Genomic DNA, 25,310 nt, shown 5'->3' with positions numbered 1-25,310 from the left:
AGCTCAGGAGCCCCGGGGTGTGGAATCACACTGCGCCCCCTTCTGAACTGCTCCCCGGAGGTGGGGGCTCCAGAGGCCCCCGGGCTTGGGGCCGCCCTCCCCATCTCGGCCCCCGTCCCCTCGTGGACTTCTCCCTGCGTGTCTGCCTTGCACTGGGGGCCCACCTGGATAATTCAGGATAAACCCCGCCTTTCCAGCTCCTTCACATAATCACCTCTTTTACTCGTAAAGTAATTGTTCACTCTGTTTCCATTTAAGGCAACATGGATGGGTCCTGGGGTCTTGGCTGTGGACAGATCATTTTGGGGGGGCCCCGTTCAACCCACTGCAGGAGGATGGAAAGTGAACAATGGAGAAGAAAGAGACCGAGAGATCAGAGCTATGCGCTGTGTTCAAAGACTTCAAATAACTTAAAACAAAGAGCTGTCGGGCTTGGCCGCTGAAATGGCCGGGCAGGCCTGACCCCTGCCCGAGCTGGTGCTGCGGAAAAGGGTGACGAACGACTGCAGGACGCTTTAGCCCTCAAGTCCCAGGCTCAGGGGCCACACTTAGGCTGAGCGCAGGAAGAGGCAGAGCGCGATGACTTCCTGAAAGCCCCCTTCAGTGTTTCACTTTGCCCGGCTTCTCATTTCCTTCATCGGCCCCTTGGTACCCCAGCATCTGAGGTGTCGGTTCTTTCCTGGGGGCTGAATTGGAGAATGGGGACAGTGGCAGAGCTCCTGAAGCTTGGTCCCTTTTTGCTTATGGAAGCACATTTTCTACTGGAGGCTTGGGGGGTCTCCGGGGGGACCATCCTCTACTCGTGAAGCAGGGGACATGCCCCCAGTGGGTGCAAACGGCCCCCATCAACAAAGGTCTGCTCCACGGACACTTATTAGTTTGGGGTATCAGAGACGCTCCACCCCTTGCAGAAATGAACAGTCAGCAAAAAGCAAACTCATCTAATTCAAATGTAATCCAAGTGGGAATGACGTTTTTAAGTCCTAATGCTAACAGTCCTGCTGCACGTGTAGTTGCTTTCAGAAGAGAGAGTTTTAGGAGTTTTTAGGAGCTTTTAGGAGCAATTTTGAGGAGGCAGAGCCATGCCGGGCTCATTTTCTAAGTTTCAGGAAGTTCTGGGACTCAAGTGTTTCCAGATCCCAAAGAATTAACTTAATCAAGTGCATGTGTGAAGAGCAACAGGAAACGGCAGAACATTAGACAGGCTTGCCAGCCCAGCAGCTGCAGGCGGGCAGCCTTGGTCTGTGGCGAACACCCCCGTGGCTTGTGGCTGACCACCGTGCACGCCCACGTCTCACCCTGCAGGCTTTGGAACGTGGCATCCACGTGGCGACTCAGGAGCCTTCTGTCTAATGGCTGCATCTCTTCTAGTGCAGAGTTGGCACAGTATGGCTCACGGGCCAAATCCAGCCCATAGCTTGTTTCCGTAAATAAAGTTTTTTTTTTTTCTTATTTATTTATTTAATTCCCCCCCCTCCCCTGGTTGTCTGTTCTTGGTGTCTATTTGCTGTGTCTTGTTTCTTTGTCCGCTTCTGTTGTCGTCAGCGGCACGGGAAGTGTGGATGGCACCATTCCTGGGCAGGCTGCTCTTTCTTTTCACGCTGGGCGGCTTTCCTCATGGGCGCACTCCTTGCGCGTGGGACTCCCCCACGCGGGGGACACCCTTGCGTAGCACGGCACTCCTTGCGCGCATCAGCACTGTGCATGGCCAGCTGCACACGGGTCAAGGAGGCCCGGGGTTTGAACCGCGAACCTCCCATATGGTAGACGGACGCCCTAACCACTGGGCCAAAGTCCGTTTCCCCGTAAATAAAGTTTTATTCGATTTATTTCAAGTTTTTGAGACCAGGTCATTTCTTTTTGTGCTGTCCTGGCTGCTTGCATTCTGCGACAGCAAAGCTGAACAGTTCCAATAAAGACTGAATGGCCCACAAAGCCTAAAACTTTAACTATTTGGCCCTTTACTGAAAAAAATAAAATACAACATGCTGTGGCAGTTTGGTGAATCCCAAAAAGAAAAGACCGTATTTTTGAGCTAATCCTTTCCTGTTGAACCCTTTGATTGCACTGAATCCCGTTAAGGGTCTTGGGTTAGATGACTTGATAAGGAGACCTGAGATAGCTTGGTCTCCACCCCCTTGCTGGTTCTGATAAAAACAGACACAGGGAGAGACCCTGGGAGAAGGGAGCTGTGCCACATTGTGTTGCCCCTGCCATGTGTGAGCGAGGACGGCAGGGAAACAGAGATGCCCGAGAGGCTGAGAGGTCCAGGTGTCTGGGACCTGGAGGACACGGGCACAGGAAGAAGCCCCCGAGGGTCTGACCCCCGGAGCAGCCCCCGGCCAAGGAGACGAGCCCTGTCACCCGCCTGATGACCACGTGGGCACCGGGACCCCCAGGAGCAGGCTCTGGTGAGAAAGCGCCCCCGACGGGGCCTTGAGCTGGACATTTCACAGCCTCGGACATGGGAGCTCTTTACTTTCTAAAGGCGTCCCATCGCTGGGACGTGGTATCTGCAGCCCTGGGGCAACTAAGACCCACGCTGGCTCCTCTGTAGGGCCCCGGAGTCCTCACTGGGCAGGCAGGAGAGAGCACGAGAGCTCGGGGTCAAGCTTGGAGGGGGTGAAGGTCATTTCTGCCTACTCCATTGACCAGACTCAGGGAGAGAAAGGGGTAGGGGTGAGGGGCTGGGGGGCAGGAAGGGGAGGGAGGCCGAGGAGTCGCCCGCGGACCCCGAGTGAGGGGTCGAGGCCCTGCAGAGTGCTGCCCGCAGCACGTGCGCCGAGGCCCCCTCCCCACCACAGATGCACCCTCGTCCAGGTGGCCTCAGGGTCCCCTTGAAGGACAGCACACCCGGGCCACCCGAAGGACTCAGCCCCTTTGTGCTAACCCCGCTCGGGACTTCAGGAGCAGAAGACGAGTTCCAGCTTAACGTCGACGCTGAGAAGCGCTCCACAGCCCTGCCGCCCTGCCCGCCAGCCGACCCTGGGCGCCCGCGGGCATCCCACCCTGACGCCCTGACCTTCCCATCCGTTCAGGCCCCGGCACCTTCCAGATGCTCCAGCAGCAGCTCAGCACAGGGCGGAGGAGCTGGGAGCACTTGGCTTCACATCCAGGCGCCTCCTCCTCCCAGCTGTGTGACCTTGGGTTGGTTACTGAGCTTCCCTGGGCCGCGGCTCCGCTTCTGCAGAATGTTCCTTGTGAGTTTGAAATCCGAAAACCTCTGGTAAGGGCCTGGTGTCCAGCACTCAGAGACCATGCTGTAAGAGCGCCCCACTTTACTATTCTCAGCAACCCCCTGGTGCTTTTACGTGGTTGGGAGGGGTCAGAGGTCATAGGGGATCCCCTGTAAGAGTGGGAGGTCCAAGGCCTTTGGCAAGAACAGGGACCCGGTTGCATAAGGTACACGTTGCACCTTTGAACTGTTAATGATCCCTCAGACAGGTACTATGTAACGCATTCATTCATTCTTTCATTCATTCAATACGCACAAAGTGCCTACTGCCTGCTCAGCGTTGAATTCTCTACTGGAGATTAGAGCTGGAACTCAGAGGAAGACATCGGCATTCTCTGCCTACACAGCACTCATAGTCTTCGAATAAACAGGGCAACTGTAATAAAGGCATACAAAAAGTGACAGGTGTGCCCGTTAGGGCAACGGGCCGGGGGCTGGGGGAGGGCTGGTGAAGGAAATGGGTCTAAGCGACATCAGCCCCTGTGCGCAGCACATCTCAGCCTTGTTGGCCTTGACAGTGAACGTTCTGAACTGGTCCCCCCATGGGGCCCTTGCACGGCTGTGGCTGTTTGTCTGCTTGGATCCACCGTCCCCGGGGTGTCTGCTCATCTGACTCATCGTCGTTCAGGTCCCTGTTCCGACAGTTCTTCCTGAGAGGCCCCGGCTGATCACCAAATAAAAAATATCCTCCCGTCCTCCTCACTTCCTCTCTCCTCAGCTGCCATTGTTGGTCCCATAAGCCTCCTTTGTCCTCTTCATAGCATTTGTCGCTCGTGTCGATTATCTCGCTCATCGTCTGTTCCTGCTCTGTCCCTCCACCCAGCAGAGCTGGGTCGCCAGGCTGGGAGGTGGCCTCGGCCCTGAGCCAGGAGCTCTTCAATCTGTGCTTAAGGGTTAGGAGTCATGCTCTGGGTTGACGGGACAGAGGCAGTGGGGCATAAGGGAAGAGCCTGCCTGCTGGTCCTTCGACACGTGGCACGTAAAGGAAGGAAGGTCTCCGCGCTGTCCTGCCTGCAGGAGAGAGGAGCTGGACCTGTGCAGGGCTCGCAGGACCCTGCACTTTCTTTCAAAATTGATTCACTGCACGTGTATTTGAGTTTCCTCCTCAGCCGCCCTGAGCTGTTTGGAACAGAAATGTTCTCATTCCTTGTCGGAGCTGCCTGAAGAGTGAATAATCGGGCAATTGCAGGAAGGACATTTAGGAAGGAGACATCCAATTTAAGAGGTAGCAATGAGTGCTCAGAGGTCAAAAGAATCGGGGAATGACTTCATGATTTTTCTTTTATAAAGGCAACACAAATAATGAAATAATGAATGTCTGGAGCCCGAGCCCTTCTTTTCCTCTGTGGATTTTATGCAACATAAAAACATGTCTTGAGCGCTTTCTTGGTGAGATTTAAAAACCAGATGGAGGCCAGCAAGCACACTGCATCTGTCCTGGTAATGCTGTCGTTTATTTCCTGGGTAAGTGAGTAGAAATGGCGGCCGCGTGCTTCCTGCCGAATGCTGAGTGCAGACCATTTGGCCTTGAGCTAAAGCACAAATAATTTCTATGCATGATGAATCCTTCCAATAACAAGAGCCCTGCGAAGGTAGGATCAAATCAGAGTCATTAGCTCCTGGCAGTCTGTTCAAATGAATGCCTCAGAGTCTTAGCAGCGAGCCCCCAGGCACAAGTTGAGGGAGCTACGTGCAATTTCTTGGCATTTATTATTCTTTTTTGGTACTTTTGGAAACATAGTAGGTTAAGTCCAAACTCCAGATACAATCATTGAGACGGGCAGAAAAATATCAATTGAGCAGAATTCATCACCCAGGAACATAAGAGATTGGGATACTCCTGCCCCTCAAGCACATGGGTTTTAGTAGCTAGAGACAAGGAAAGTGGGAAAGAGGTAACAAATTCATATCAAATCTTTAACCCCTCCCTCCCCCCATCCTTAGGCATAGAAAACTGGATTGATTGGAAGCCTTAGTTTGTATTGCCATCAGTACAGGCATGGGCTAACTTTTAGTTTTCTTTATTCCTCTCATACCCTCAACCCTAGCTTTCTTTCCAAGGGGCTCCCTCGTGTTTGTCTAAATATCCTGAAAGATTTGGGTGCTGCGAATTGCATTTTGCTTCTCATGTCCTCATGCATTGTGTCTTTGAGATACATTGTATTCATTCGTACTTCATATTAATCATTTTATCTGATAGAGTACCCCATACTTGGTATATTCCACACTTACTTTATCCTTTCCAGTCCCAATGGCTAGTTAGTTTTTTTTCCCAGCTGTTATCAAAATAGTATTGTGATAGACATCTTTTCTTATTGTGTGTGTGTGTATCTTAGTGAAAGTTTCTCCAGGTACAGACACGGAAGTGGATTTCTAGGTCCTTAAGGAAGGGCCATCTGGGTGTGACTTGAGGCTCTCAGTGTACCTACCCGGGATTCATTCCCAGCAGCCATTGGGAAGGTCTCCATTCTCCCCTCCCCCTTCCAGCCTTTACTAGCACATGGATTTTAAATTTCTGCCCATTGGGTATAAAACTGTGTCTTGTGTCATTTCGACATTCATTTCTTTAAGAGTGAGTCTGTTTAGAGCTAAAACCCTGATTATCCAGGATTTATTCTTCATTGAAATGTCTGCTACTACCCATTTCATTACTGAGCTTCTTTCTTTTTCTTGTTGATTTTCTAGAATTCCCTCTATACTTTAGATATACTACTTTGTCAGTTATTTACATCATAAATTTCAACAGCAGGTGCTTATATATCAAGTGATAAAATAGAAACGACTTATAGGCGAGGCCTGAAGTTCACTAGGCTTTTATTCCATCGTCTGAGCCCCCAACACAGCATACAAGCCCCACGCCTCCCCCACGTGAGCCAGCTGAGTGGCCGGAGGAGCACGTGGGGAGGCCCAGGGGATTCCTGGCAAAAGCAGGAATCACTGGGTTTTTTAAAGATCAATTTTAAGTCCCCCACTGCTCAGGCAAATGACTCAGGGCCAGGCCTCACCTGGGCTGACGGGTCTTCACGTCTGCCTCACAAAGCCCTGCAGTTCAAGGTGACCCTGAGAGCAAAGGTGACAGGTGAGACACTCAGGACCTCCTAGCAGGAGGCTTTAGAGGCTTGCTCCTCCCTTCGCCTCCAGCACTAGGTAAGAGGATAGACGTTTAAAAAAAACCTGGGAGCCTGAAAAAACTGTGTATAATTGGTAGTTAGATGGACAAGTCAAGCCATTCATCAATCGATTGATAGATACAGAAATAGATGATATAGAGAGTAAATGGCTACTACCTAATTACTCACTTACATTTTGTCTTTCCCTGAAAGAAATGGAAGTAAATATAGTGATTAAACAGAAATCAACACTTAATGGCATTTTAATGGTCTAAAGACAGTGTATGGCTTACGATTCCACTTGGGCTGCAGGTAAAGGCAGCTCTGTCTACAGACACGGGGTATCTGGATATCACCCTTTCTCCCACGCATACTGAAGGAACACATGCAAAAATGGTAACGGTGCTAATTTTTAAGTATTGAGGCCATAATCCAACTTTTTTTTTTCACTTATCAATTTTTAAATTTTCTCTAGAGTTAATATGCAATTATGGGCATAATAATGACAAAACAGAATGGATTAAAATAATATTTATGGAGCATTTAATAACTTAGAAAATGCTTAAAAAATGTTATTGAAAGAAACCTGTTGCAAAGATGTATATCCATTCCAGTTACAACTTGTATTAAAACTGATAGAAATGAAAATCCACCAACAGAATAGAGACCGGAAAGCAAAGTCTGGCTGCACATGGCTGGCGCAGGGCTTCTTTCCTCGGGGTTTTTGTTCCTCCTTCGTTCTTCTTGTCTTCTCCTTTCATTCCAAACTTCAGTTTTCTTTTCTTCTAAAATGTGTTTATTGACCTGGTCTTGCCTTTATTGTTGAAAGACCATAAAAGCCCAGGGAACTTCCCATTTTGTTTAATAAGTTTTTAAAGGAAACCCTGTTTAACCAGGACATGGTCTCCGCTTCCACAGCTTTTCCCTCCTTCCCATGACACCCCAGGGTAGTAGGGGACAGAGCAGGAATCGGCTGAACTTTCGCAAAGCCGGGGGCCCACGAGAGCCCCAGGGGGAAGGGCCACCTCGGCGCACCCTCTGGGAAGCTGCTCCCGTGGGCCCAGGCACATCACTGGCGCGTATGAGCGGGGCCTCACTTCACCTGGACACAGACACACACGGCAGGCGGGCGCTCACACCCCCTCCAGTGCTTCCTTCGATGATGCTCTGTCACCACGTCACTGCCGACGGAGAGCTGGCCAGGCCCATGGCCCCGGCTAGGTCTGGAGGCCTGGGCGACGCTGTGGACCCAGCCGCTTTCCTCCCCGGCTCTCCCTGCCGCTTCACCTGCCGATCTCCGCTTGGGCCAGGCTGCCCATTCCTTTGGGCCTGCGCTGTGCCGTCAGCTGCTCAGGGCTCCCCGGGGAAAGGGGCTCAGGAGGTGCAGGGGGTAGACGGCTCCCCCTCCCTGTGGCTAGCCTGGCCCTCTGGGTGCTGGGTGCCGCTGGTGCCACAGAGCCGGAGTCGTCACTGCTGAACCCTGAAGCGGGGCATGTGCCGACTGGGATGGGCGGCCTGCCGGGAGCACCCCTGAACTGGCTTCCGCAGAGGCCGCTGTGACGCAGCGGTAGAACTGACCACTTTACACTCTGTCTGCCAGCTCTCCTGCTTTTTACTGCAGGTTTTTCTCAATAGTGTCCTTTGAAAGATAGGAGTGGAAGACCCCAACTTCCTCCTGGGGGGCCCTTACTACATGGATGTGCTCTCCTAGCAGCTCCTGCATTCACTCTGGACCTCACTCATTCATTTGGAAAAGTGCTTCTCAGCACAAGCTGTTTTTTCTGCCTTCAGCATTTTACTAGGGCGCTGGAGGGGCAGTTATTTTTCCCTATCTCCTGTTAGTCTATACTCAGATCACGAGAGGCAGGTGGTGCAGCCTCGGAGCCAGGCCTTGGTCTGATCTGCCAGACCACTTCTCAGTTATGTAAACTAGACAAGCTAGACAAGCATTCTGTGCCTTGGTTTCCTTATCTCTAACATAGGAACAAAAATAGGTGACTAAGAGGATTGAATTCATTGTTAAAGTGCTTATGACAGCACCTTGCATATAGTAAACGCTCAGTAAATGTTAGCTGTCATCATAAACCTGAATATCATCATCCCCACCATCACCATCATCATCATCACCATCATCATTACCTTCCTTAGTATCATCATCACCACCACCACTGGTGCCATCACCACCATCATCAGCATCATCACCACTATCACTATCCCGCCATCACCATCACCGTCTTCACAATCACCATCATCACGGACATCACCATCACTATTCATCTACAATGTCACCATCATATCACCACCAACACTGTCACCACCATCGCCATCTTGAACATCACCACCAGCCCCACCAACATCATCTTCACATCATCATTACCATCACCGTCACCATCACCACTGTCATCATCACTACTATCATAGTCACCATCATCATCACCATCATTAGCATCATAATCACCAACACCACTGGTGCCATCACCACCATCAGCATCACCATCGTCACCATCACAGCCATCGCCACCATCATCACCATCACAGCCATCGCCATCATCACCATCCCCACCATCCCCACCATCACCACCACCATCTACAATATCACCATATCGTCACCATCCCTGTCACCATCATCGCCATCTTCAACATCACCACCAGCCCCACCAACATCATCTTCACATCATCATTACCATCACCATCACCACCGTCACCATCTCATCACCACTGTCACTGTCCCCACCATCACCACTATCATCACCACCATCACTATCACCATCTACAATATCACCATATCATCACCATCCCTGTCATCATCACCACCACCACTGGTGCCATCACCCCCATCAGTATCACCACCAGCAGCACTACCATTGGCATCACCACCATCACCACCATCACCATCTCATCACCATGCTGATGGAGGTAAGACTAAGAGTTTGGGCCTTGAACCCTGACAGATTCTGCTTTAAATCTCAGGCTCACTACACACTAGTTGTGTGGTCTTAGACAGGTCATCTGACCACCCCGATTCTCAGTTTCTCCATTTGAAGAACAGGATATAACACCTTCCTAATGGGGTTTTCATAATGATTAAATTGAATTATGGGTTTAATGTGCTTATCATAGGCCCAGGAAGGTGGTAAGTGCTCAATAAATATTTGATGTCTGTGTGCATGCCTGTGCATGCCCACTCTCTAAGCAGCTTTTCCTGCAATGCTTTTTGATGGTTTTCAGCCTTATTATAAGACTCTTCTATTATTATTGTTGTTATTGTTATTGTTATTATTAGACCTTTTAGAAAATCCAGGCTATCTACAGCCAATTGTGCTTTGTGACTGGAGGGCTGGCCTCCAGCAGAGGCAATATGGCTGGGTTAACACGTGTGAGTTCAGGGGCACGCTCAGCTTACTGGAGCAGTTTCACGCTTTCAGCAAGAACAAGCCCCTCCATGCCTTTTCTGGCCTCTTTTGCCGGCACCTGCACCTCAGCAGGTGCCCTGCCCTCCTGGTTATTCTTTTCTTTTGTTGTGTTACCTAAGGAGGTCACACAACCAGTGGGTCAGCATTTCGTCTAGAAAGCATCTGCAGGTGGTTTAGATGGCCTGCGTATTGCCATGGTTATTCACACATATTTGATGAGCATCTATTATTAGCTGGTCTCTGTGCTAGTTACTGAGGATACATGGATGAAGACATTTCCCGCCTAAAGGAAGCTCCCGTTTTAATGGGAAATATCATAAAAACAGAAATTTACATATAGATTCTGGTAAGTACGGAGGCAGCTCAATGCACTGTGTATTGCAAAAGCATAGAGGAGGATAACTAAATTTATGGTTCTAGGAATGTGCAGAACACAGATGAAAAGAGAGTCTCAAGTGTGGAGATAAAAAATAGCATGGCAAATGTGGGGAAGGATAAAATAGATCAGTGCTACTGTATATAAACTGCGACTTGTTCATTCATTCACTCACTCATGCAACGTAACTCCTGTTATGTGCCAGGAGCGGGGGGACAGTGAGGGATTGAGAGATGATGCCCTAGGGAAAGCAGGGGCTTGAGGTTGGAGAGCTTCCTACATTTCCTTCTGTTGCCTGGCCTCAATCCTGAAGTTCATGTTCATCAAAACACCTGGTCTTGAGAATTACCTGTGGCAGGGGGGAGAAAGAGAGAGCGCGAGCGAGAGAGAGAGGTCCCTAGGCACCTTTCCTGTAGGTTCTGATCCATGTTGTATGTTGAGACCAGGACTCAGTACTGGTAATAAGTACCCCAGAGGATTTCTATCACCCAGACCATTTGGAAACTGCTGTCATGGGTGCTGGGGATGAATTGTGGGAACTCTGTACTTTCCACTGATTTTTCTGTAAACCTATAACTGCTCCAGTAAAAAAATGAAAAATTTTGTTAAAAGAATCAGTGATACACAAAGACTTCCTATGCTCCTTGAGTCCCTTCTGAACAGACACCAGGTGATATGTAGAGACAACCCTGTTGCCTCCAGCCTCGGCGATGCGCTTGGTCCTGGGCTGTAGGAGGGGCTGAGCTCACCCGCCAGCTCAGCTCACCTGCCAGAGCTTTATAACTGAGGGGCAGCCCCTGGCCTCCAGCCCAGCCTCTGATGGGGATTTCCAGCCCATCATCCCTTCCATAATTTCCCTCAAAACAAAGACAGCGCTGGAGGCAGAATTTACTCCCAACGTCCCCCAGGCCTCGCCCAGCGCATCAGTGCTTCTCAGCCCAGACCTCACCTGAGTCACTTGAGGAATGTTAACAGACATGCTGGTGCTCCACTCCTGCCTGCAGAGATTCTAGGTTAATTGTTCTGGAATGAGGCCCTGGCTTAGGTACTTAAAGAGTTGCCGAGGGACTTTAATGTGCAACGAGGTTTGAGAACAACCACCTTGGACCTTTTCCTGCCAATGCCTTCCCCTCCGCAAATCCTATTAACACTGAACAAAGAGTCTTCTCTTTAAACGAAGATAACCATTAGGCTGCACTAGAATGACTTCCACATGAAGTCAAGGGGCCTGTGCCTGGGATGCTCTTTGCTCTGTGAGCATGAGTTGACTTGAAAAGAGGGCAGGATCCCCGCTGCAGGAGCGAGTGTGGTTTCCTGGGTACCGGTGCTGCCTCTTCCTCCTCTCCTCCGCAGTCCCCAGGAGAGTTAGGGTGCCACCGTGTGCACACAGGAAGGTCAAGTGCGGCCTCCGTGGGGTTATCCAAGCTGCTTAGAGCAGCAGCAGCTGCGTCCAGGGCGGATGGTCATCTCCAGGTTGACGCTGCCCTAGGGTGTCAGGCTCTGTGGACTCTAGTCCTAAAGTGGTTTGAAGAGACATGTGGGAATTCCAGCCGGGGATGGGAAGGATGGACCCAAATTATTCCCCATGGTCAAAGACACCATAATCCTGGTCGAGGGGGGCCCAGGTCTACGAGTAGTGGATGTCGTCCCTCCGTGGAGGCTGCTCTCCCTCCACTGCCCCCTCCTTCTCTGAGAAGACTTCCAAGTCCTTCCCGGGGTGGGGACTCCCCCTCCAGCATTTGGCTCATTCTATATCCATCTACAGAACTCTTGTGAGTCCAGTGGGAACATTCCGATTTTGTGACAATTCTCTCCACGACTTCTACCCCTTTCCACTTTTCCCCCCTCATTAGAGAAACATTGCAATGGGGTCTGAGTTTTGGCCCAAAACATTTCTTCCTGACCTGGATGTATGGCCTGTCTTCCTTCTCTGCCATCTCAATTTAATATTCCAGCTCTTACTAATGCTTTGTACATATATATATATTTTTTTAAGGTTTTATTTATTTCTCTCCCCTTCCCCCCCACCCCAGTTGTCTGTTCTGTTGTCTATTTGCTGCGTGATTTTCTTTGTCCGATTCTGTTGTTGTCAGCGGCACCCGGAATCTGTGTTTCTTTTTGTTGTGTCATCTTGTTGTGTCAGCTCTCCGTGTGGGCGGCGCCATTCCTGGGCAAGCTGCACTTTCTTTCGCACTGGGCGGCTCTCCTTACGGTGCGCACTCCTTGCGCGTGGGGTTCCCCTACGCGGGGGGCACCCCTGTGTGGCAGGGCACTCCTTGCGCACATCAACACTGCACGTGGCCCAGCTCCACACAGGTCAAGGAGGCCCGGGGTTTGAACTGTGGCCCTCCCATGTGGTAGACGGACGCCCTAACCACTGGGCCAAGTCCACTTCCTGGTATTTTTACAAAACAGAGAATCCCAGTGAAATAAAGAAGGAGGAAATGGAGAACCAGGTGAGAGCTCTTCAATTCTGTTCGTGGAGACTCTGGGAATAGGGAAATCTTGCCACATGTGATTCATCAGGGAGGGCATCAGTTATCACCTTTGCCACCATCACATTTGAAACAATTCCCCCCACCCTTGAGCTCAGAAAGTGCACATTGCCACTAAAATAGGAAATAAAAATTTTGAAAGCATGAATGTTCAACGAAAACTTTTGGATCTACACCAATCAAGTGGTTCTTCGGAGACTTCCCTGAGTGCCTCCCTCATTTTAGGTCAGCTGTGGCCTTTGTTGGGAACTGTGGATCCCTTCCCCCCACATCCAGGCTGGGTTGCCACCTGCAGACCAGCAGTCCAGGCTAAAATGCCTTGTAAACAGCCTCAGTCTTAATGGCCACTGGGCCCAATGCCACCGTGTGAACTGCCAAAACAAAAGAGACCGTCATCTGCTTCCTGCATCCATAAAGGCAGCTCCGTGGGCCCCAGCTCCTTCCAAGCCAGGCAGAAGCTGGCTGGGCCTAGAGAGTGAGCCTCTTAGCTGGGCCTCTGGACTTGGGCTCTGACGGTCAGCTCAGAGGCTCACATGCTGGGGATCAGTCACTGGAAAGGAGCATTTGTCAACGTCAGCATCGCTCCTGGTAGAAGACTCAGCACCTCCACCGCCTTGGCAGCGCGTTCCCTCCGAGGTGAAGCTCTGCGCCTTTTTCATGGGGAAACAGTCTAAAAGAAGAAACTCTTTGATTTTTATCTCTAATAGGTTGTGTCAATTTCCCAGGGAGAGACTCTTCCCTTTTCCGTAGCCCTTGAATTTTTAAATACCTGAGACCCGGCTCGGGGAAATGCGTGTGTAGTTGAGATGGATCTCCCTCGCCGTGGAAACCCTTTGTAAAGTACAGGTGAGGAAAAGGTGTAGCTTTATTACATTTTCCCTATCTCAATTTGAGTCTATCAAAAGCCCACATTTTCCTCTGATAACAGAAAATTAATGGAGTCACTTGTAAGTGGGCTCTATCCAATACTGCAATGTCTCGTTAATTCAGGTTGAAAGTTTAGTCATAGTGGAAGCTAGCAGCCCTTCCCCCTTAGGTTTTTCTCACCCCCTCGCCTCTAGGTTTGGGTAAGTTTTCCCTGGGGGCAATGGCAGGGCACCCGGGGGGGTCCACATGGCTTGCCCGGTTTGCTCTGTGTCCGCAGACCCTGCTTCCCATTCCAGATGGGACTTCCCTTATCCCAGTTCTCGGCTTCCTCTGGCCAGGATCCTCTGTCCCCACTGCAGGTGGGTCTCCTGCTAGGACCTCCATCACCAGTTCCCAGCAGGTTACTGCACCCTCCCAGGGCAGGCCGGCCGGCTCCTCTGGCTCAGCCAGCCCTCCCAGATGCTCTGTGACCTTCTTGTGGGCAGGGGGACTGTTTGTCTCTCTCCTTGTGCCTTTCTGAGACCTCAGGAAAGTAAGGGCTGTGCTAGGGGACTCGCTGCAGAAAACAAGCCCTCCCAAACAGCCCCCCGGCCATCTTTCATGGGGCGTGTGTTGGGCCTGTGCTTGGCTGCATGCCCCGAGGCTGATGCCGCAGCCTCACTGCAGATGTGCTCTTGTGTCACAAACCAGGAATGGCACGGGGGATGGAAGGTGATTGGGGGGGTCGTGGCATCCGATTCTATTTACTCTGGTTAGAACCCGAACGTCAGCCTGTGCACGTGCACCTCGCACTTGATACTGTAACGACCAAGCCTGCAAGGTGCTTAGTCACCCAGCACGCAGCGTGCTCCCGGACAGAGGAAGTGGAGGGGTGGCTGGTGTGCCTGTTGGTGGGTGACCCCCATGGTGGTGGAGGGTACGGCAGGTTTATGTAGCTTAGGGTCTCGTTTCTCCGGAATGGGTCACCTGCCAGGTAGAAGAAGGCAATGGGAAGATCACAAAGGACCCAAATTCCATTCTGAGGGAGGGCACATCCCAGGGCCGGTGAGCTGTTTGGAAAACTCCAGTGAGAAGGATGTTTCTATGTCTTGGCTCAGCACTGGATAGTGCCACGGTGCATTGTCAGTGCCTGCCACGCTGTGGGAGGGGGAGGTGAGTGTCCTTACTCGGCCGCTGAGCTGACTATGACATCACAAGAGCACTGGGTGTGGGAAGGGGCCAGCAGGGGTCCATATAAAGAGGCGGAGAGGCTGAGAGGCAGGGGAGGAGAGGAAAGGCGCTTGGCCAGGAATTGAAGCCAGCCCCTCTCGAGGCACCCAAAGCCTGCTCTGTGGCCCGGCAGCACCCAGCAGCACCTGGGACATGGGTGGAAATGCAGCATCTCGGCCACTCCAGACTTCCTGAAACAGCACCTGCAAGCTGGCAAGGTCCTGGCTGGGACATTGAAGCATGCGGAGCCCTGGACCCCCGAGCTTCTTAGGAACACTAATTCTATGGGCCTCTTCAGTCCTGTCAAAGCTGAGTCTTGAGGCTGGGACCCAGGAATCTGTTTTGGACAAACTTTTCAGGTGGTCCCTCTGCACTCCACAGCATAGGTCTACGCAGGGAGTGTGGGGACTCGAGGCGGCTGCTGATGAGTGGGGCTAGAGAGCTGCCGGAGCTGCCGGGGACGTCAACAGGGCTTCAGAGCCGATGTCGGGGAGCACGACGGGCTCTGCCCCATCACAGTCCCCTGAAGTGTCGGGCCACCTCGGACCATGACCCAAGGACAACGATGGTGGTTTCACCTGACTTGGAGTACTGTGCCCCCCTATGAGGTGGATCGAGCTCCTGCTTCCCAGGACATCAGAAGGGGCCTTTGGAAACAGGGTCATTACAGGTGGGGTTAAATAAATGACAAGCCAAAGTGAGGCCGTCTGGAGAGGGTGGGCCTCTCACCCAAGAGGACTGGAGTCCTTGAACAGAAAGGAAACCCCGGCAGAGAGAGACGAGGAGAATGCTGGCTGGCGGGCAAAGCCCAGAAGCTCGGTGGCGGGGATGGCTTCTTCCCACGGGTTTAAGAGAAAGCGTGGACCTACTGACCCCTTGCTTTCAGCCTCCTGCCTCCAGAAGCTCAAGGCAGCAGACTTCTTTTGAACACACCCAGTTTGCAGTACTTTGCTACAGCAGCCCCAGGAAGTCGAGGCTAAGCGAAAGAACCAGGGAACCCTGGAGGGAGCCACGGGATGGCCGGCGAAGGAAGCTGTCCACAGGTCCATGGAGGGAGCCACGGGATGGCCAGAGAAGGTGGCTGCCCACAGCCCCGTGGAGGGACTCATGGGAGGGCCAGCAAAAGAAGTTGCGCACAGGTCCACGGAGGGAGCCATGAGATGCCCGGCAGAGGTAGCTGCCCACAGGTCCTGGCTGGAACGGAGGCCAGTGTGCCGTAACGACGGGGTGAATTAAGCCTGGGGTCTGCAGTGGAGCCGGGAGGGGAAGGGTGGACCCTGCAGGCCAGGCAGGGGGAGGGGAATGACAGTTTTGCCAGGCTGAGGAGGGGATCTCAGACACAGGAGCCCTTTGTTCCTCATGGAATGAGGATCAGTGACAGGCTTCTTGCTCCGGGCCCATCGCACCATTTTTCTTTATTTCATGTTGAAATATTTAAATTAACTTTCTTCTAATGTATAGTTGGGCTTTGGAGACTCATTTGAAGAAACAGTGAAAAATGTTCATATGATGAAAGCGGAGAACGCTGTCGGCTTTAGAAAAGTAATTGGGAAGATTAGACATTGTCACGTCTTCTTTTCACAGATTCTCCTTCTAAAAATTAGCCAGGGAAGGTAGAAATGTATCTTCCAGCTTCTAGCAAGGCTCGCTACTCCCACATGTTTCAAATATCCCTTGTGGGGAAGTCTCGGGAAGTGGCATCAGTGTCACCCTCTCCACTCACACTTGGGGTCCCCACAGCCTGAAGCCCCCGGCCTCACAACTGGCCATCCGAAATTCAGACTGGAGGAGATGGACATTAATTGCATGTTAGGATTCCTATAACCAAAGCGTTATTTAGAATGAACATTTTAATGAAACTATGCAAACAGGATTGGAAGATTGGAATTTGTATTGAATCACCAATACTTTCAGCAGTGTTTCACTGGGGATCTTGTAGCAATCTACGGACCGCTAAAATTTTTTGGATGATTATATTGAAGAATTGGTTTTGCCTGTTCACACAAATAAAGCAAATCATTCTCTCTCCTTCTTAGAGTCTTCTGATTCAATGGCTAAATCTCCATGGGTTCTTCTAGGTCTTGGGGAGATGGAGAAACCATACCTACAGATTTAAAATGTGAATTTTCTAGCAGCATAAAAGATGGTCTTTAATTCACATGAAAGAAACTGTAACTATGTATTCTTATAAAGAAAAAAAGTGTTAAAAAGAACAAGGACTAGAAGCTATTTTACTTTCTTTGCCTCAATAATTTGAACTAGAAACATTGAAGAATATGCTTAAGTATGAAAGCAATGCAAGGACCACACAATTATGGAGAATGGGCACAAAGGAAGCTCCTTACATCACAAGTGCCATAAAAAAATTTTCAAAGAGAAGCCTTTAGTGAGTTCAGGAATGGAAATTACTGTATGCACCCAGAGGACAGATTATGTCAAGTAACTTGATTTCATGGCAACTGGCACTTTTTCTCGTTCTAGCAATTACTCAGTACATGTTTATTGAATCAACGTGGACAGTGGGATGGCTGGCTGGGTGGAGGGTGCAGAGGTGAATGACGCACTTCCTCTTAACAAGGCCAGAAGGATCTGTCACCAGAGACCGATGACTTGGGAGAATGATGCAATGGGCCTGTGATCGAAGGTGAGGGGCAGGGCTCCTAGAAGCCGCCATCTATGTCTGCAGATGGAAACCCAGACTCCTGAAGATTCTCCAGTGCTGGAGGAGCTGGAGGTTCATTTGTAAGGCTTAATTAAGCCTTGGCATCTTCTGCAGGTGGAGGCCTCTCCCAGGCCAGTGCCTTTCTTTCTCCTTCCACCAGTGTCCTTCTGCTTCCCTTCTGCCAGCTGCTTGGACCAGTTCTATGCTCCCTCCTTGCTAGTTTCTGCTCCATGTTGGCGAGTCTCTTAGGAGAAGCAGAAGGGCCTGCAGTGGTTCTGGATTCTCCAAAATGCCTCCGAAGGATGGGGAGGTCTCCTTCGCTTAGAACCTAGAAGAACTTTTGCACACAGGGAGGTCACTTGGGCACCTCTCTCGAGATCAAGATAAGAACTGGGGAAGTTGCACTCCTGTCCACATGGGGTGGTCTTGTCTAAACCCCCGAGTTTAGCCGCATTGCCTTCACTAGAACCAGCTACACTCCTTGATGAGCACTTGCATCGTCCTACTCAGGCAAACTGATTCGGAGATTCAAGTCAGCCAATGCAGACCCCACTTCTCGTTCACACCTTTTGTCGCCCTTTGATGTCCTGGGCCTCTGCCGAAGGGCCCCTACTGGGCCAGAATCTTCCATCCTCTTGGCCCAAAGATCTTGCTTCAGAACACAAGCATTTTCCTTAATGCCCAGCACCAGCAGATGAAGTCAAATTCTGGATGATACAAATTTAAAAGTAAACAAGGAGAAGATAAAGATTGCCAATTTTGACTGCATCAATATCACACACATACACAACACCTTCGGGTTGACAGGATAATGAGACCCCAAAAATGCCCCCATCCTCATCCCTGGAATCTGTGAATATCGTACCTTCTGTAGAACTGGGCTGTGCAGACGTCAAAGACCTCAACGAGAGAATTCTAGCTGTCGGGGGGGAGGGGTCCACCACAATCTCAAGGGCCCTTGCATGTGGAAGGGGGAGGCAGGAGCCCATGTCAGAAGACCTGTGTGGGAAGGATCTGGCCCGCCCTTGCTCTCTTTGAAGGGGGAGGAAGGGACCGTGAGCCAAGGCAGGCGGGCAACTTCTAGAAGCTGGAAAGGCAAGGGCATGGGCTCTTCCTTGGTACAGGGAGCCCCACAGCCCTGCCCCCTTGATCACCTGGGTTTTAGCCCAGAGAGACCCACTTAGGACTCTGACCTCTGAAATCGTAAGAGTAAATTTACATGGTTTAAGCCACTAAAACTGGGGTACTTTGCCACGGCAGCCACAGGAGACTAATATACACTCCCAGAAAGCAGCGGTGTCAAAGGGCAGAGGGGCTTTACCGGGCCTCATGGAAGACGGCCGGGTCTGGGCTGAAAGGACGTGGGCGTCTCAGGGACGTGGGCGCTGCATACTGAGGACCCCATTCCCCTGCGCGCTTGACTCTGTCAACCCCCTAAGAGTGACGAGTGATCATACCAGCCAGCACGGCCGTAAACTGTGCCCCTTTTATGGGCAATTCAGAATGTTTTAGGCCAGACTTAAAAACCAGAACACCTTCAAGTCTCAAAGGAATAAATCTACTATGGGGGAATGACAGGCATGGGGCTAGAATTTCTGAAAAGGGGCCTTTGTGACCGTAAATCACACCGAGCCCTTCTGCTCACTGCTGCGTAGGCACTGGACTCCTTGGATGAGGAAATGGCTGGTGTAATGCAAATTTTATATTGATCCTATTTTTCACATCCCAAAATTAGAATGCCAGGTCCAGCAGCGGCATGGGATACTTCCTTCAGGGCTGCCCTGGATAACCTGAAATGCGCAGTCACGTTGCATCGTTTTGAGGTTGATCCAACGCAACTTCAGTGCTTGCCTTTGAGGATGCCCCACGGGCTGTCAGAGGCACTTAGGGGCGTGGGGATTCCAGGCTCTGGAGTCACGTAGGCTCAACCCTCCCTGCTCTACGACCTGCTCCAAATTCCTTCATCCCCCAATCTGTGGTTCCCTTATCGAGAAAATGTGGGGAAGAGCAGCAGTACCTGGCATGGAAGCAAACGGCAAGGGTGAGCGCTCGATCAGCACTGGACATATGGGGGGTTCGGTTACTGTTAGTTGTTAGTAAATTATGCAGATCTGCGTAATTCATCACTGATGGTGATGGTGGGTTTGGAGTTGGCTGCGCTCTCCCCAGGCTGCTCTGCAGAAGCTCACCTGGCCTTGGAGAATGTGAAGCTACACTCAGGGCTCCTGGGTGGAACTGTGTTTGGTTCTGAGCAGGTGCAGCCGGTGAGGAGAGTAAATGCCAAGAGAAACGCTGCCGGGTTCTAACGGCACTGGGGTGCCCTGGGAGGCAGGGCCAGGGGCGGGGGCCCCTGGGGGCTTCTGCCTCCCTCCCCCCCGCTTTTGTCTTAGAACAGCTTCTTCTTAAGTGAAGGACTCTGGGCTTTCACCTATGGGCTAGTCTGAGAATATAAGAGCTCAGTTGAGAACAGAAACAGTCAAAATCCTCTGAGTTCCCCTTTCCAAGGTTTCTGCAGTGACGCCACTAGAGAAAACGAGTGAGGGCTGAGCAGGTGACCCGAGGCAGGCCGGGCCCAGGGGCCTTTGTGCTTTTACGCAGATGTAGCAAGGGGGGAGTGGAGCATTTGCAAAAGCCAGGCCCAGCCACCAGCAGCCTGCAGCTGTGGTCATCGCGGAGCTGAGGGACGCTGGCCACGGGGGCTTGAGGCTGCAATGAGCGGAGTAGGACACGAAAGGGCGCGGCACGCCTGCAGGGCCCAGCGCCCGCCGCTTGGCTGGGCCACGTCCAGGCCGGCGGAAGAGGCCTGTGCCCGGGCAGAACCCGCCAGGGCGGCCCTGGGGTCCGGAATCGCCCCCTCCCGGCGCATTCGGCGACTTTGGAGGGAGGCCTGCCACGCGGTCTTGACTAGGCCAGGGTCCTGCCTGCCCTACTTCACCTCGGGTGCACGCTGGCCTGGGCAGCACCTGTCAGCGGAGAGGAAGGGCCAGGTCTTCAGCAGAGGACAGCACGAGAGCACAGGTGACAACCTCACAGCCCCTCCGGTGCCCGTGCCCTCGGGGGAGCACCACCACCCCTCCTGGCTGGGAAGTGCTCATGGGCCTGGAGGACTCCCGGGGGAGGCAGGAGAGAAAGAGACCTCCCAGGGCTGGGAACCTGGGGTCCTGTCACCCACCTGAGAGGGTGAGGCAGGGAGGAGGTGAGCAGGAAGGAGGGTGAGGAAGGAAGGAGGATGGGCAGGTAGGAGGGTGGGCAGGGAGGAAGGTGAGGAGGGAGGAGGGTAGGCAGGGAGGAGGGTGAGCAGGGAGGAGGGCGAGGCAGTGTCTGCAAGTTGATCCTTCGAAAACGTTCCAGCGCGTCTGCATACATTCATGTAAAAGCCAGGTGCTTTGCCCCTGCCTGCCCCTCACTGGCAGTTACTAGAAGCTTCTATGTTAGTACTGAGCAGGAGCTTGAAGGGAGGGCCGTCAGGAGAGGGCAGAGGAAATGAGCAACTAGAGAAGGATTGAGGAGAAACCAAACGTCTCAGGATCGGTGGAATTTCATAGAGGAATGCTGGTTTTTATTTTCTGTATGTAACACAGCACCTCAAAACTTCAGCAAAGTCTGATGCTTGTGTGTGTGTGCATGTGTGCACCCATGGGTGCATGCATGCATGTACATGTGTGCATTTGTACGTGCACGTGCATGCATGCATTTGTGTGTGCATGCATGTACGTGAGTGTGTGCATACGTTTGTGTGTGCACGTGTCTGTGTGTGCGTGCGTGTGCGTGTACGTGTGCCTTCAGGTTGGGCAGAGCCACCCCCAAGTTAGGGTGAATCATTAAGAACCTGGAGGCTGGAGCTCAACAGAAGTTCTCCTGGCTTTCCCCCTGCTGGGGCGTGTGCGGCTGCCTCGGGCATTTGAGAGCAGGTGGGTTTGAAGGAGGAAGGGAGTCGAGTGCCATGAGGCTGCTCCCAGATGCCCCTGCACCCCCTTCTCCGTCTCAGGCCGGTGCACCACGGGACAAACGGCAAAGGGACTGCTCCCCAAAGGGGTTCCTAGGTCACTGTGGGCTTCGTCCCCTGCCCCCTGCCCCAGTGCCCTGCTGTGGGGCTGTGCCTCGAGCCCCCTAAGGGGGGTGCCTCTTCTCAGCGGATTGTCGCCTGTGCACCATGAACGCCACTATCCGGGCTGGACGTTCCCACTGCGGGCAGTGCCACCCCCACCTGCCGGTCCAGGGTGCCCGAGGGAAACGGTCCTGAAGAAGCTGCTGAACCCCCGTTCCACAGAAATGAGAGTCAAACCACGCTTGGGGGCCAACGCCGCATCCGGCCTCTGCTCAGGACCAGGGGACTGGGCGGGCCCCGCAGGAGCCGTGCCCCCCTCGTTAGGCTGCACGCAGGCTAACCACCTGTTGCACCCCACCTCCCGCTCTGCAGGTTTCCCCGGAGGGTTTCGCCAGGTGACATCTGGGCAGGGCCCCAGCTCAGCGCAGAGGCGGCTTGGCACATGTCAGCTGCGCCTGAATCAAAGCCCCCGCGTCGCCGTGGCATCCCCGCAGATCAGGGCACTGCCACAGGGCTGTCACTCAGCCTGCGGTAGCAGCCTCGGGCGAGTGACTCAGGACAAATCCAACGCGCTCCCACACGGCACCACAGCCCTCTCGGGCCTGGAGAAGAAACGGAATAATTCACCTCCGGTTGTCACCTGCGCTGCTCCTGAGGCAGTGCTTCCTGGGCACGGGGCATGCCAGAATCGTCCTCTTCGGTACTCCAGAGGTCCAGAAGGCCCGGCTTGGGCGGGATGGACTCGAGGCTGTCCTTTCTGGCACCTTCCACCCTGCTGCATGGAGGGTGTGGCACCTCCAGGCGAGGCCAGACTTGGGCTTTGTGTGGTCTGCCTTAGGTCGTGGAAGATAGTTGGAGGAGGCTGAGGGGTGTCCACTGGCATCTGGGCGCAGACCCAGGAGGAGGTGGCAAGGAAGGCGGGCTGTCGTGGCTGTCGTGGCAGGCTTCACCTGAGCTGGCCCAGGGCCCAGGGATCCCAAACTTCTGCCCTGCAGTGCCCTGAGCCTGCACCTAACCCCTCGCCCCCTCCCTGGGCTTCTGAAATGCCCTTCTCCTCAGGTGTCTTCTCTGCATGCTAAGCCACAAAGTATTGCAATGACCCTAACTACCTGTCCTTCCCTCGGACCCTGAGGGCCGTGGTCAAGTCTGGTTTCGGGCGTCTGGGGCCTGCCTGCTGGCCTGGCGCGTTGGATTGGCGCCATCGGGTGTCTCCAGTTACTCACTTCCCTGGTCCGGAGCAGGGGTCAATCAGTGTCTGTTGACCTCGGCTCTCAGCCACCTCGCTCTGCCAGTGTCTCGCACGCCCACGGGGGGACAAATACCGTTGCGTCCTTGCCCTCAGCCGCTCTTTGTGGGCTCCCAGCAGGTGCTGGGCATGGGTCTGGAGTCCCATAGATCTAAAACGTGTGTGATCAACTTCTTTCCCCACCACAGAGCAGCTAGGAAGGTGGCGAGTGGCCAGGGGTGAAGCACGGGTGTCAGGCTGGCAGACGGGCAGCCGGTGCAGGGGGACTTCCAAGGGGACGCTGTGCATTTTGGTAAAGCCTGAAAGCCTGGGGCTGGTCCTCACCTGCTCGCAGCATGTATCCCAGTAGCATTATTTTTATTTGTGTGACTATCTGATGATTGTTTCTCTCATGGGTCCGTGAGATCCATCAGGACATGACAATCTGCTTTTATTCAATATTGTATACCAGCTGCCTAGTGCAGTGCCAGGCTCAGAATAGGGGAGCAGAAAATTGTTATGGAAAGAATTTACACTATATACGCCTTTATCGGCTGGTTCCCTTTATTCGAAATAAATGTCTACACTGATGTTATCCAGATTCACATTTGTCACCATTGTAGGACAGTGTTCTGTATAGGTGGCCCTTTAAAATTTATTTTAATAGTCATTTCTCTAAAAAGAAGTTGGTCCCATTTTCTTTCTGGATATGCAGATACTTTTCCCCCTAAGGTAAAGAGCTTGAATTGTAATAAAAAAGTCTTCTTCACCCCAACCCAGTCTCTTTCAAAATATCTTTTTCCTGACTATAGATGTAATATTATTGTACAAAGCCGGAAAGTCTACAAAGAAAAAAAAATACCTGTAAGTCTATAACTTAGAGATAACCGGAGTTGACATTTTGGTGTTTTGCCAAGCCATATACAGGATGTATGTATGTATGAAGTTTGTAGACTGCTTTTGCTTTTCTATTTATTACAATGTGGGCATTATCTCATAAAGTTAAATCTTTTTAAATAACATTATTTCACATAGAATGGCAATATCCCATCATATGTGTAAACTCCAACTTGTGTAACAGTGCTTCCGTTTTTGACATTTAAGTTGCTTCCAATTTTTGCTACTTTATGTGATGCTGAAAGAACGATCTGTCTACAAAGCTGGGTGAGGACCACTCATCACGACACGGCAGTGCCCCTTGGTAACAGAACAGGGGCCACTCCCCAGTGGGTGCTTCCTTTTCCTCTGCGCTTATGAAACCTGCTTCTAGTACAGAAACTAACGGATACCCACCTGTAATTCCTTGGTGAGCCTTGTAATCGATGTTAAATATATGTACATGAAATTGCACATGCATTATAGGTGCAGTTGCTGCTGTGTGTAAATGAACACACCTGCGAAACTGGGACCCTGCCCGCAGCTCTGAGATGCTGCCGTCACCAAGAAGTGCCCCCTGCTTCATAGCCCCTCAAAGCAACCGCTCTCCCCACCTCTGTCACAGTGGAGGTGTTGCCTGTTGTTGAACTTCATGTAAATGGAATCACACACACACTCCTTTATTTTTCTGGCATCGTTCATTCAAGCATATGCTTGCAACATTTTTTGTCACTGTTGAGTGTGACGGTGATTTGTTCTTCTTCAACAGTGATGGCAAGGTTTGGCCCACTATGGCTCAGGGGCCAAACCCACCCCACTGCCTCTTCTGTGCAAACCACAAGCTAAGAATTGTGTTTATATTCTTAAGAGGTTGTGTTAGTACATGCAAGATACCCTCAAGTTTCCCACTTGGCTCACAAAGCCAGAAATATTTTCTTTGGTCCCTTAGAGAAAAAATGTGTAACACTTTATAATATTCCATTGTCCAAATATATTGCACTTTTCTTCTATTGATGAGCATTTTGATAGTTCCCAAGTTTTGACGATCATTAATAGTACTGATTTGAATATTCTTATACCTACCTCTTGTATACACCTATTTATGCAGGTTTTGGAGGCAGACATATGCCTGGATCGAGCTTTTGTAGACACGGCCAAAAAGTTTTCGAAGTGGTTGCACCAACTTATACTCTTACTGATTGCACTGCCAGAGCCTTTGCTGCAATGGAAACAACACTGACTTTAATGGGTAATCTTACCTTGCCTCTGACTTTGGTACTTCACCACCCGATTTGATTTTTATATAGTTATTCAAAGATGCCACTTGTCAGATTAAGGGAGTTTCCTTCTATTCGTTCTTTAGTAAGACTTTTCATTTTGAACTGGTACAAAATTTTTCTTATTGCTTTTTCAGCATCTACTGAGGTAATAACATAGTGCATTTTCCTTTATTCTGCTAATAATTGATCTTTGAGTGTTAAACCAATTTTTTACTCCTGAAATAAACCCTGGATTCAATTAGCTAATGATTTCCTTAGAATGCTGTCTTTATGTTCATGAAATTAACTAGTCTATAATTTTCCTTTTTTCAATGTGCTTGTCAGGTTTTGTATAGAGTTTATGTCAGCCCATAATGGGTTGTCAAGAATTTATGTATTTAATATCCATTAAATATTGGGAAGAATTAACTGGTGAAGGCATTTGTTTCTGGAGTTTTCTTTTTGGGGGGTGTAAAATTATAGATTCTCTTTACTTAACAAATTAAAGACATCAGCTTTTCTCTTTCTTCTTGTG

This window comes from Dasypus novemcinctus, chromosome 24 (assembly GCF_030445035.2).
Source record: "Dasypus novemcinctus isolate mDasNov1 chromosome 24, mDasNov1.1.hap2, whole genome shotgun sequence".
NCBI classification, from domain to species: Eukaryota; Metazoa; Chordata; class Mammalia; order Cingulata; family Dasypodidae; genus Dasypus; species Dasypus novemcinctus.
The sequence above is the reverse complement of the archived record's forward strand: the minus strand, read 5'-3'. Positions refer to the sequence as shown.